The sequence below is a fragment of the Meles meles genome, chromosome 4 (genome assembly GCF_922984935.1).
Source record: "Meles meles chromosome 4, mMelMel3.1 paternal haplotype, whole genome shotgun sequence".
NCBI lineage: Eukaryota > Metazoa > Chordata > Mammalia > Carnivora > Mustelidae > Meles > Meles meles.
The window spans coordinates 25,985,096-25,997,565 of record NC_060069.1 but is presented as its reverse complement, the minus strand read 5'-3'; positions in this window follow the sequence as shown (position 1 = coordinate 25,997,565).

Sequence of the window (12,470 nt, the reverse complement as noted above, 5' to 3'; positions counted from 1 at the left end):
GTATAAATAATTGCTGAAAAGCTCCCTTAACCTGAAGGAAAAAACCAGAAATCCAGATTCAGGAAACAAAGATGGTCCTAAACAAGATGAACCCAAAGTGGTTCATACCAAGGCACATCATAATTGAAAGGTCAAAATTTAAAGATAAAGAGAGAACCTTAAAAACAGTAAGAGAGAATCTTAGAAACAGCAAGGGGAGCCCCATAAGAATATCAGCTGATTTTTCTGCAGAAATTTTGGGGCCAGAAATGTGTCACACAGTATTTTCAAAGCACTGAAAGGAAAAAAAACAACAACAGAAAAACTTCCAACCAAGAATACTCTGTCGGGCCAGAGTGTCATTCAGAATTGAAAAGGAATTTCTCACATAAGCCAAAGCTAAGAGAGTCCATCTAAAGGACCACTAAACTGGCCTTACAAAAAAATCATTAAAGGGAATTTAAACTATAAAGAAAAAGCCACAAGTAAAAGTAAGAAAATACATGAAAAAAAATCTCACTGCTAAAGGCAAATATATACTGAAAGTAGTGGATCAATCACTTATAAGGATAGGATGAAGGTTAAAATCAAAAATAGTAAAATCAACTATACAGTAATTAGGCAAGGGAATAAAATAAACAAAATAAAAAGATAGAAAATGTGTGTTTAAAACATAAAAAGATAAAACATGAAGGGGAAATAAAAATGTAGTGTTTTTAGAATGTGGTCAAACTTAAGTGACTATCAACCTAAAGTATATATTAGTTAATATATAGGTTATTATATACAAACCTTATGGTAACCACAAACCAAAAACCTATAATAGATACACAAAAAATAATGAGAAAGGAATCTAAACATGACACTAATGAGTGTCATTAAACCACAATGGAAGAGAGCAAGAGAAGAAGAAAGGAGCAGAAAAGAACTACAAAACAACCAGAAAACAATCAACAAAATGGCAAAACCTATCAATAATTACTTTAAATGTAAAAGGATTAAATTCTTTGATCAAAGACATAGTGTGCCTGAATGGATAAAAGACAAGACCCATTATACAAGAGACTCAGTTCAGATCTAAAAAAATTATAGACAGAAAGTGAAGGGATGAAAAAAGATATTCCATGCAAATGGAAATGAAAAGAAAGCTGGAGTAGTAATACTTATGTCAGACAAAATAAACTTTAAAACAAAGACTAACAAGACACAAAGAAGATCTATCTAATAATAAAGGGGTCAATACAACAAAAGGATATAATATTTGTAAATATTTGTGCACTCAACAAAAGAGCACTTAAACATATAAAACAAATATTAACAGACAGAAAGGGAGAAATTGATTGTAATATAACAATAGTAAGGGGAATTTAATTCCCACGTATATCAATAGGAAGATCATTTGGACAGAAAATCAATAAGGAAACATTAGTCTTAAATGACACATTAGACCAGAAGGACTTAGTTTACAGAACATTCTATCAAAAGCAGGGGAATAAACATCTTTGCAAGTGTGCACAGAACATTGTCTAAAATAAATCACATGTTAGGTCATGAACAAGTCTCAATAAATTTAAGAAGATTGAAACATTAGTAAGCATCTTTTCTGACTACAGTGGTTCAATGAAACTAGAAATCAATTACAAGGCAAAAATTGAGAAAAATGTAAACATGTGGAGATTAAACAACATGCTACTAAACAACCAATAGGTCAATGAAAAAAATCACAGGGGAAAAAAAAAATCCCAGACAAATGGAAATGGAAACAACATTCCAAAATCTGTGAAATGCAGTGAAGACAGTTCTAAGAGGGAAGTTCATAGTGATACAAGCCTACCTCAAGAAACAAGACAAATCTCAAATAAACAATCTAACTTCATACCTAAAGGAACTAGAAAAAGAAGAACAAATGAAGCCCAAAGTTAGTAGAAGGAAAGAAAGGGTTAAAACCAGAGCAGAAAGAAATGAAGTAAAGACTTAAAAAAAAAAAATCAGTGAAACTGAGAGCTGATTCTTTGAAGAGAAAAACAAAATTGACAAACCCTTAGCTACACTCATCAAAAAAAGAGGGCCCAAATAAATAAAATCAGAAATGAAAAAGGAAAAGTTACAACCAATTTGGTAGAAATACATAGGATTATAAGAGATAACTATGAACAATTATACACACCCAAATTTGACAACCTGCAAGGAATACATAAATTCCCAGAAACACATGATCTTCCAAGGTGAACCATAAAGAAGCAGAAAATCTGAGTAGACTGATTACTAGTAATGAGATTGAATCAGTAATCAAAAAATTTCCAGAAAAGAAAAAAAAAAAGCCTAATAGGATGGCTTCACTGGTGAATTCTACTAAATACTCAAGGACTATTTAGCACTAGTACTTATCCTTCTCAAACTATTCTGAAAAACTGAAGAGGAGGGGACACTTCCAAACTATTATGACACCGACATTACCCTTATACTAAAACCAGATGAAGACATCGCAGAACAGGAAATTACAGACCATTATTCCTGATGAACATAAATGCAAAAATTCTCAGTAAGATACAGCAAATAGAATTCAACATTACATTAAAAGGGTCAGACACCATGATTAACTGGGATTTATTCCAGGGATACAAGGATGGTTCAACATCAGCAAATCAATCAGTGTGATATACCACTTTAATAAAATAAAGGATAAATATTATATGATCACCTCAATGGAAAGAGAAAAAGTATCTGACAAAAGTGGACACATATGTATGACAAAAACTCTCAATATAGTAGTCACAGAGGGACTGTACCTCGACATAATGAAGACTGTATGTGACACACCCACAGTTAACATCATACTCAATGGTGAACACTAAAAATACTTTTCCTCTAAGATTAGGAATAAGACAGGGATACAGACTCTTATTGCTTTTATTTGACGTAGTATTGAGACTTCTATCCACAGCAATTAGGCAAGGAAAAGAAACAAAGGGCATCCAAATTAGAATGGAAACAGTAAAACTCACTATTTGCAGATGACATAATATTTTATATAGAAAACTCTAAAGACTCCACCAGAAAACCATTAGAACTAATAAATGAATTCAGTAAATTTGCAGGATACAAAACTAATATACAGGGAGCTCTTGCATTTCTACACACTCATAAGGAACTACCAGAAAGAGAAATTAAGAAAACAACCCCATTCACAATTAGAACATACAAATACAAGTATGTTCTCACAGATAAGAACATACTTAGGAATAAATTTGTTCTTCATTCCACTAATGAGGTACAAGACCTGGACTCTCAAAAGTGTAAGACATTGGTGAAAGAAACCGAAGATGACACAAATGGAAAGATATTCCACGCTCACAGACTGGAAAAATTAATGTTGTTAAAGTGTCCACACTACTTGAAGCAATCTATAGATTCAATGCAATCTCTATCAAAGTACCAGTGACATTTCCACAGAACTAGAATAAATAATCCTAAAATTTGTATACAAACCACAAAAGACCCCGAACAGCCAAGGCAATCTTGAGAAAGAAGAACAAAGCTGGAGATACCACATTCCCTAATTTCAAATTATACTACAAAGTTACAGTGATCAAAACAGTATGGTATTGACACAAAACAGACGTGTAGATCCATGGGACAGAATAGAGAGCCCAGAAATAAACCCACACATGTATGCTCAATTGATCTATGACAAAAGAGGCAAGAATAAACGATGGGGAAAAGATAGTCTCCTCAATGAATCCATGTTGGGAAAACTGGACAGCTACATGTGAAAGAATTAAGCTGGACCACTTACGACATACACAACAATACACTCAGAATGAACTAAAGACTTGAATGTAAGATCTGAAACCGTAAAACTCCTGGGAGAAAACTTAGGTGATCAGCTCTCCGACATCAGTCTTAAGATATTTTTTTGGACCAGACTCCATAAGCAAGAACAACAAAAGTAAAAATAAACAAGTAGAACTACATCAAACTGAAAAACTTCTGCACAGTGAAGGAAACTATCAACAAATGAAAAAGCAACCTATGGAATGGGAGAATATATTTGGAAATCATATATCTGATAAGGGAGCATTCCAGCTGAAAGGAATAGCAAGAACATGGGCTCTGAGGCAGAAGCATGCCTGGTTTCTGGAACAGAGGTGTTACTGGATACTCAGGACCAGGTTCTTGAGTTTCAATGTCATAGAAATGAACACTGAACTCCAGAGAAAGAAAGCAGGTGGAGTTTATTAGAGATAGCTTGTATACCAGGGAGCTGATGAGAGAAAGGAATGTCATTCCCCAGAGGGATAGCATGCAAGGCTTATACAGACACTTTTCCATGGGTGAGAGCCTAGGAGCGGGGAAGCATCTTTCAGTCCCAAGGTCATGATTTTGTGATCGTTACTTTTTAGTGGACACAAGACAACCGCAAGAGGCCTTTATCCATGTTGACATTCTTTTAGGGCTCCTGGAAAACAGAAATACTTGTGCAAGCGGGCTTTAAATTATTACTTCTAATTTTGCCCAGACACCCATTACTCCCTAATGGCTGTTATCTCTCATTTGTTGGCTTTCTCAGAAGGAGGTGTTTGTCTCTAGGGATATGGAAAGTTTTAACCCTCGCTTCAGACCAGGGGCTTTACAGGAAGTCCCTCTTGCTTTTCCTATACTGTCTCCCAGGGAAGCCATTGAGGCCACAGCTGGTGAGCAAGGGCAAGAGGAAATGGAGATGAGGTTGGAAAGATAATTAGATGAGATCCTGAACAGTTTTTTCCTATGAAGATTTTGGTTTTTACATCAAATGAGGTGGGGAGACACTGAGGGATTTAGGGCAAAGAAATGTCATGATCTGATTAATCTCCCTGAGCTGAGGATAGATTATAGAAGACAAAGGAGAGCTGGTTAGAAGCTTTATACTATAACCAATCCCCCAAATAATGATGTTTGGGAGAACAGTGAATGAGATGCAGGTGGTGAGAAGTGTTGAATTCTGGATACATGTTAAAAAGAGTGTTCATAAATTTTGTTGATAATTTGGATGGGTATATCGTGGTGGGCAGGAAGACTCGAAGGTTTTTGGCTTGAGTACCACATGACAAGAATGGGTTTGTACTTTCAGAGATGGGGAGGACTCTGGGGAATGAGACTCTGGGGGAAAGCAGGAATCTTTTTCTGGACATAGTAAGTCTGAGATACCTATTAGATATTCCAGGGGAGATGGTGACTAGTTCAAGGGAGAGCTCTAGATTGTGAGTATAAATTTGGGAATTGTGAACTTGTAAATAACAGTTAAAAGTGTGAGAGTTATTGAGATCACCAAGGTGGCTGGTAGACTCTGATGACATGAGATTGAAAATTTGTCAGAACATTTCATCTAAACAAATAAGATGCTCTTCCTAAGAGGATGTCTCACCTAGTATTATTCTGGCAAGGCGGCCGATGCCTATATAATCCAATCCAACCTTATATTTTCCTTGCTATTCCTTGAACATGGCACATGTCTGTAATTTTATGGCTTTGGCACTTGCTTTTCCTTCTACCCAAAAGGTTTTATCTTGCTTATCTCCTTCAGATCTCGATATTCCCTTATGTATTACTCATCTCCTGCTGCATAGCAAGTTCCTCCAAAACTAAGTAGCCTAAAACAACGACAAACATCTATTATCTCACCGTTTCTGCAGGTCAGAAATTCAGAACAAATCTAGGTGGGTGGTTCTGGCTGACAGTTTCACATGAAGTGGGAGTCTGGACCTCACCTGGGACTTTGGCCTTCCTGGGACTGGAGGTTCCACTTCCAGGAGCGGGGATGGGGGGGGGGGGTTCATTCACTGTTGATAGATTAGTGCTGTTGGTGGGAGGCTTGGGCCTCTCTTTACGTGGTCTTCTCTCAAGGCTGCTTCTATGTCCTCATGACATGGCGGATGGCTTGTCTTAGAGTGAGCGACCAAAACAGCAAAGTGGAAGCTTCTGGGCCTTTTATGACCAGCCTCAGCAGTCAAACACCTTAGCTGCTGCTGGGCTTTATGGCCTATTGACCGGCCCTGACTTACTGTGGGAGGAGACTCTGCGAGAGTGTGAATACCAGGAGATGAGACTCACTGAAGGCCATCTTGAATGTTAGCCGCCACCTCTTATCTGAGATGCCTTCTCTGACTATCCTGTATATTGTGGACTGGATGTGTGTGTGTCTTTCCCACGCCCTCCAAATTCCATGAAGCCCTTAACCCCCAGTGTGGCTGTATTTGGAGTAAGGAAGTAATTAAGTTTAAGTGAGGTCATAAAAGTGGAGTCCTGATTGGATAACATTAGTGCCCTTATGAGAAGAGACTCCAGAAGAGTCTCACCAAGGAAGGTCATGTGAGGACATGGAGAGAGAGTGGCTGGCTGTAGGCCAGAGGGAGAGCACTTACCAGTAACTGAATTGGCTGGAACCTTCATCTTGGACTTTTAACCTCCATAACCGTGATAAAATAAATTTCTGTTGATAAAGCCACCTCATCTGTAGCATTTTGTTCTGAGCCCAAGTGGACTAATACACTGTGTAAAGGTGCAGCCTCTTTGTCCTCTGTTGAGGAATCAACACTTCCCACTCCCTTTATTCTGCTTTTTCTCCATAGTACTTATCACAAGCTGACAATTTCTTAATTTATTTCTGTGTTGTCTGCCTCCCCTTAATAGAGTATCAGCTTCTTAAGAGCAGGGAATTTGTCCGTTTGGTGAACTGTTGTATCCTCAATTCTGAAAACAATACCTGGCACCGAAAACAGGCTCAGAATTATTTGCTGAGTGATAAATGAATATATCAATATTTGACCTTAATTCATTTCTCTTCATCCTCTCCTGGATGACCGGATTGTTTTTTACTTTAGTTAAATTTGGTGTTCGTTGATGTCTCATCACCAATGGTGAAATCAGGCATGCAAGAGAAATATTTAAAAAATCCTAATCTACTGCTTGTATTACTCATTGTAATAGGTTATTTGATAGTTAACAGAGTGAAATACAAGCCCATCTGGGGGTAATTTTGAGGTTGTTACTGCTTAAGCAATAAGCCTGTTGGAAACCTAGAATTCTTGGGACTGTTTTTTCCTGCTTGAGTGTGAGAATTCTGTAGCTTTGTGAAGTGGAAAGAACATGTAATGAGCAATCCTGATAAAATTGTGTGTGTGTGTGTGTATGTTTGCACATAATAAGGAAAGAATAAGACTGGAAAAGTATATAAAACACACTTCTGTGTATTCCATTTTTTTCCATCATACTTATGTCTTCCTGTAGTTACAAATGAAAAAGTTATAAAAAATGCAGTGAAAGGAATAATGTTGCAGGATAAACTCATTCATATTGTGTTCTGCTTCTGACAGATTGGCTTAGTGTTTTTTAATCTGAGTCTTAACTTCCTGCTCTGTAGATAGGAGACAATAACATGTAACTTCAACTTTGACTTAGGTAGAAATATGTCAGAGGGTTGGTGTGTATTGGTTTATTCTTGCAGGCTGCAGTGAGGTCCTGGAAGAATGCGACAAAGCTTAGTCCAAGCTGGCTCTTATAAGAGGAAACAGGATGTAACCTCGCTATGCAAAGTCTTGCAAAACTAGGGGCAGTCAGATTGGCTGACCAAGGACATCACTTCATTGCCAAGGACGTGGGTTCCTGCCAGTCTTCTCTGTCTGGATATAGATTATGTTAAGGACTGGGTTATTCTATTTGCTTGTATCCAAAAAGGAGTCTACTGTGGCTACTTTATTTTCTTTCTGTTATTGTTCTGTTGGTGATGGGTATTGGGAATATTCAAATTTACCACCACTGGACTGAGAAGTTACACATGGATCTGATTTGGATGTAGGCACATTCCCCAGGGACAGGAGACTTGGAGCTAGATATAGTAATAGGGTGAGACTTCTGGTTGTTTCTCCGATGGCCCATAATAAATGCTATTCCCATCGTTATCATTACTATTAATGCTGCCACTGTGTCTCTCCCTCTTCCTTTCCATCTGGGCTTGCTTAACACTTATAGGCCTGAAGTTCCAGAGAAACATGGCCATATGTACAGCTGAGCGTTTTAAAAGCCAGAGCATCAGGAAATCAGCACACTTTCAGCCCACAGCGTGCTGGAAGACTCGAAGTCAGGAGGGATAGATTAGTCACGATATGGATATTGATGGACTCAGACAATTCTAATCAGACTAGAGTGGGAACACAGGGGATTCGGAATGGCGGATCAATAAACAAGAAAATACCCTGAAAAAAGTTACCTCCTAATGATTGGCCTTCTGCTCTTTGACCTCTTTCCCTCCCTCCTGAGGAGGAACAGCCTGTAGTTCCCTCCCCTCACTTCTCCTGCCAGGGCTCCCCTCTCTGGCTCCCTTCTGGTGTCTGTCTGGTTACCATCTTTGTATCTCCTTCTCCCACTGTTGAGTTTTTGTCCATACATTGCCATCCCTCACTTCTGCATGGGCTTGATGGACTCCTCATAGCTCTTAAAATCTGTGAATCTGCATATACTGCCAAGAGAAACAGGGCTCAGGCTCCATGGACTGCTGTGGTCTGAACATTTGTGTTCCCGCAAACTCGTATGTCGAAATCCTCACCCCCAGAGATGATAGTATTAGGAGGTGGGGCCTTAGGGAGGTGATAAGGGCATGAGGGTGGAGCCCTCGTGAGTGGGATTAGTGCCTTTATGAGAGAGGCCCCAGAGCTCTCCCTGCCACTGCCTGTGTGAGGACACAGGGAGAAGAAGGTGTTGGCTGTGAACAGGAAAGGGCCCTCACTGGGGGCCTTGAATGTGACCATGCTGGTGCTTTGATCGACTGTTCCCAGCCTCCAGACTGTGAGAAATAAATTTCTGAGACTGAGAAGCTACCCAGTCTGGGGGATTTGATTACAGCAGCCTGTACAGACTAAGACACTGATTGTATAAATGCCCTCGTTACATTTAATTGTGTTGGATGGGGGGTGGGGGATGATAAAACCCCTTTCTTTAGAAGGCCAGACCCAGATATTTATTACCCATCAAAGCTCAGCCTAAAGTGACTTCCTCTATTTTGTTAGGTGAAACATAGTCATCTTGAAAATTAGAGTTTGAATTGCTTTCTTTGGCCCACATGATGTTGGAAGATTTATATTCATTACTTAAGCAGGTGAAGAAATTTCACACACCATTTTGGATTTCTGAATTTTCTTTTTATTTATTCATTTATTTATTTTTCTTGGATTTCTGAATTTTCTTTAAAAAAATCGAAAGATCTGGAAACACTGTCCCCACCTGGGCAACTTCATGCATCTGTGGTCCTTTCTGGCTCTTCTAGGCAGTCCAGGGCTTGACCTCATTGTTAGGAGAAGTATCCTGTAGATTCTCTTCGAATCCTGTTGCCTTCTCACGGAAGCCGACTTTAGAACAGGGCTGTGCACGGAGATTGGTGAGAAGTGCATTCGCTATAATGAAAACGGTAAGGTCATTTTGTTCAGAGACTTTTTTCATTCGTTTATTTGTTTGGTCATTCATTCCTATGCCCCACTTGTTCTTTATCATTGTCTATAGTTTTAATTCCTTAGACACCATGAAAAATGCAAAGTACGAAAGGTATATGTAAAAACTACTGCCTCTCTTACTCAAATCTACCTCTCCCTCCCAAAAGCTATCTCTTTTACTCTGTGTGTGTGTGTGTGTGTGTGTGTGTGTGCGCGCACGTGTTCCTTCCCAAGAAAGCCTATCCATGCATATGGGCTAATATATATCCCTCTGCCATGTGATGCCAAATAGTAGCAAACTGCAGACTGTTCTGTGGCTTTGCTTTTTCGCTTAATGATATATCTTGCAGACTATTCCGCAAAAGTACAGATTTGCTTCATCATTTCTAAAGCCCGCATAGCATTGCATTTTATTCATGCACTATGGTTTGTTTAAGCTTTCTGGTGGGCCTGTAGTTTGTTTTCCATCTTTTATGAATGCAAACAATGCTGCAATGAAAATCCTTGTATGTAGTCGAGAAAAGGAAAATAGGCCAGCATATGTGTCTGATTTTAAGATGTGGAATTGCTTGGTCCAAAAGGTATAAATAATAGTGTCCTTGAGTCCATTTGCACAGGCTCATGAGGAGCAGACTGAGCACATCTCTTTCAACCTTGTGATCAAGGACGTCATGTTGGTAACTTGAAATTGACCACAGTGAGAACACCTGTATCACAGAAATCTGCAAACACTACAGATTAGGACTTTTCCTTTCCCTTCTGGAGAGCTGGTTGTTAAACACCGTGCTACTGTAATTCACTTCTGACACTACCTAGAGTTAGTGTAGACTCTAGTATAAGGGCACAGTCCCCAACGAGACTGCCCTCACTTCCGATGCTAGCTGCAAATCTGGAGGCTCCCCAGCCACCCATTCTTCTGATCAACCGGCTATACTTTGGGGGATCTCCACAACCCTTTTAGGTTTAACAATTTTCTAGGATGACTCCTAACACTTAGGAAAGCACTACACTTATCATTATAGTTTTATTATGAAGGACGCAGATCAGGACCCATCAAATAAAGAAATCTATTGATGGAGCTTTTGTGTCTTCTCTCTGTGGCTTCAGGACATATCACCCTTCCAGCACACCGACATATTCACCAACCAGGAAGCTCATGGAGCCTCAAATGTCCAGAGCTGTCACTGGGGTTTCATTATGTAGGCACAATTGATAGAATCATCGACCATGTGATTGAACCCAATCTCCAGCCCTGTACTCTCACCAGAGGTCAGGAGGTTGAGCTGGTGTCAGGTATCCCTAAAATCCCAGAGGGCTTAGAGTCTTCTTCCCAGGAACCTGGGAAAGACCATTCAAATTCATCAAACATTTCAATGAGCACATCACTGGGTGTATGCATTCAGAGTGCTGACAGAATTTCCAAATTGTCCTCCAAGGAGGTTGTACCAAATATGTAGTCCCACCAGCAACACATAGAAGTGGTTTTTTTTTTTTTAAGGTTTTATTTATTTGTTTGAGAGAGAGAGTGAGCGGGAGAGAGAGAGAAGGAGCAGGAGGAGGGTCACAGGGAGAAGGAGCAGCAAGCAGGCTCCTGCTGAGCAGGGAGGCCGACAGTTGTGGGGCTCAATCCTGGTGACTCCGAGATCATGACCTGAGCCGAAGGCAGATGCTTATCTGACTGAGCTACCTAGGCACCCCTATAAAAGTGATTTTGGAGGGAAAATTCTTACTGTGGTGATTTATTCTACCAGATCCCCCTAGTATACCAGTTAACTTCTCTGACTCTGAGCATGAGAAACTCGAGGGAAGATACATTTGTATTCTTGCTGAGATCTTCAGATGAAACCTGATACTTGTGAATGTTTCTTATGACTCTCTGCTCCCACTACTTATGCAAATAGTTGCTGGTGAAGTTTGCCAGCTGTTTATGGAAATAAAAAGACTTTGAATGTCTCATACTGGGTCGTTAACCTTTCTATAATCAATACTCCTTATTAGAAAATTTCCCCCGAAGATTACCTTGTAAATAGATTACATGTATGATAACACCTCACAAATTGGGAGAAAGTTTTTCTGAAATAGTGATGGTTTGAAATAGTGAATGTTTTGAAAATATTGTACATTTTCACTGTTTTCTTGCTTGTGACCATGATGATTTGTCCCGAAGCATTGTCAAATCCGTTTGAGTAATGCATTAGTAGAATAAACAAGATAAATATTGTGACCATCTAGTAAAAGTGACTCATAAGCACTGAAGTTTAATGAAATTGTCATTCTTATCAATTCTAAGTGACGGACATATGCAAAGTCCTTTAGGCATCTCAACAGCTATATAAAATAGGTGGTGATTCTAGTCCTATTTTACAATGAGGAAACCGAGGCTGAGTAGCTAAGTAACTTGGTCAAGGTCACCACACACCTGATGAGTGATGATCTAAAACTTGAGCCCAGAAAAATCGGACTACAGAGACCATGCTCTCAGCAGCAACACCACAAAGATGCTAATTTGTGTACAGAGAGAATAAAAATCACCAGTGAACTTTATTTTTGACTTCCCAAATAGGCACTTGAGAATTGACATCAAAGGTTCCAGGGAGCCAGGGTTGGAAGTGCTATGGTGAGAGGTCAAGAATGGGGTGGCCATATGGAGAGGTGGAGAGTTGGCCTAGCACCTTCCAGGGCCAGGCTGCTGCCTAGAACCGTGTCCTCCACCTGCAGAAGACCCCCTTCCATTGACTGAACACATCACGGGACACACACAGAGGAGCTGTGTCCGCAGTTCTTTCTGCCACTGCTGGGCCTTCCACCAATAGTTGCCTGTGTGTCTTCTCCAAAAGGAAGTCCACCTATATTCTGGGATTTGGTGATGCTTTATTGAAACAACGAGGCCTAATGTCTGGATTGTTTTACTCTCGACTTGGTTAAGCAGGGAACTGCATTTCCCCAGAATCTCCTTCCCTCTGTGGTTCTTGGTTAGAGTTGGCTAAAGGAGGAACGTGCATGAAATGTGGGAGGCTGACGTGAAGCATG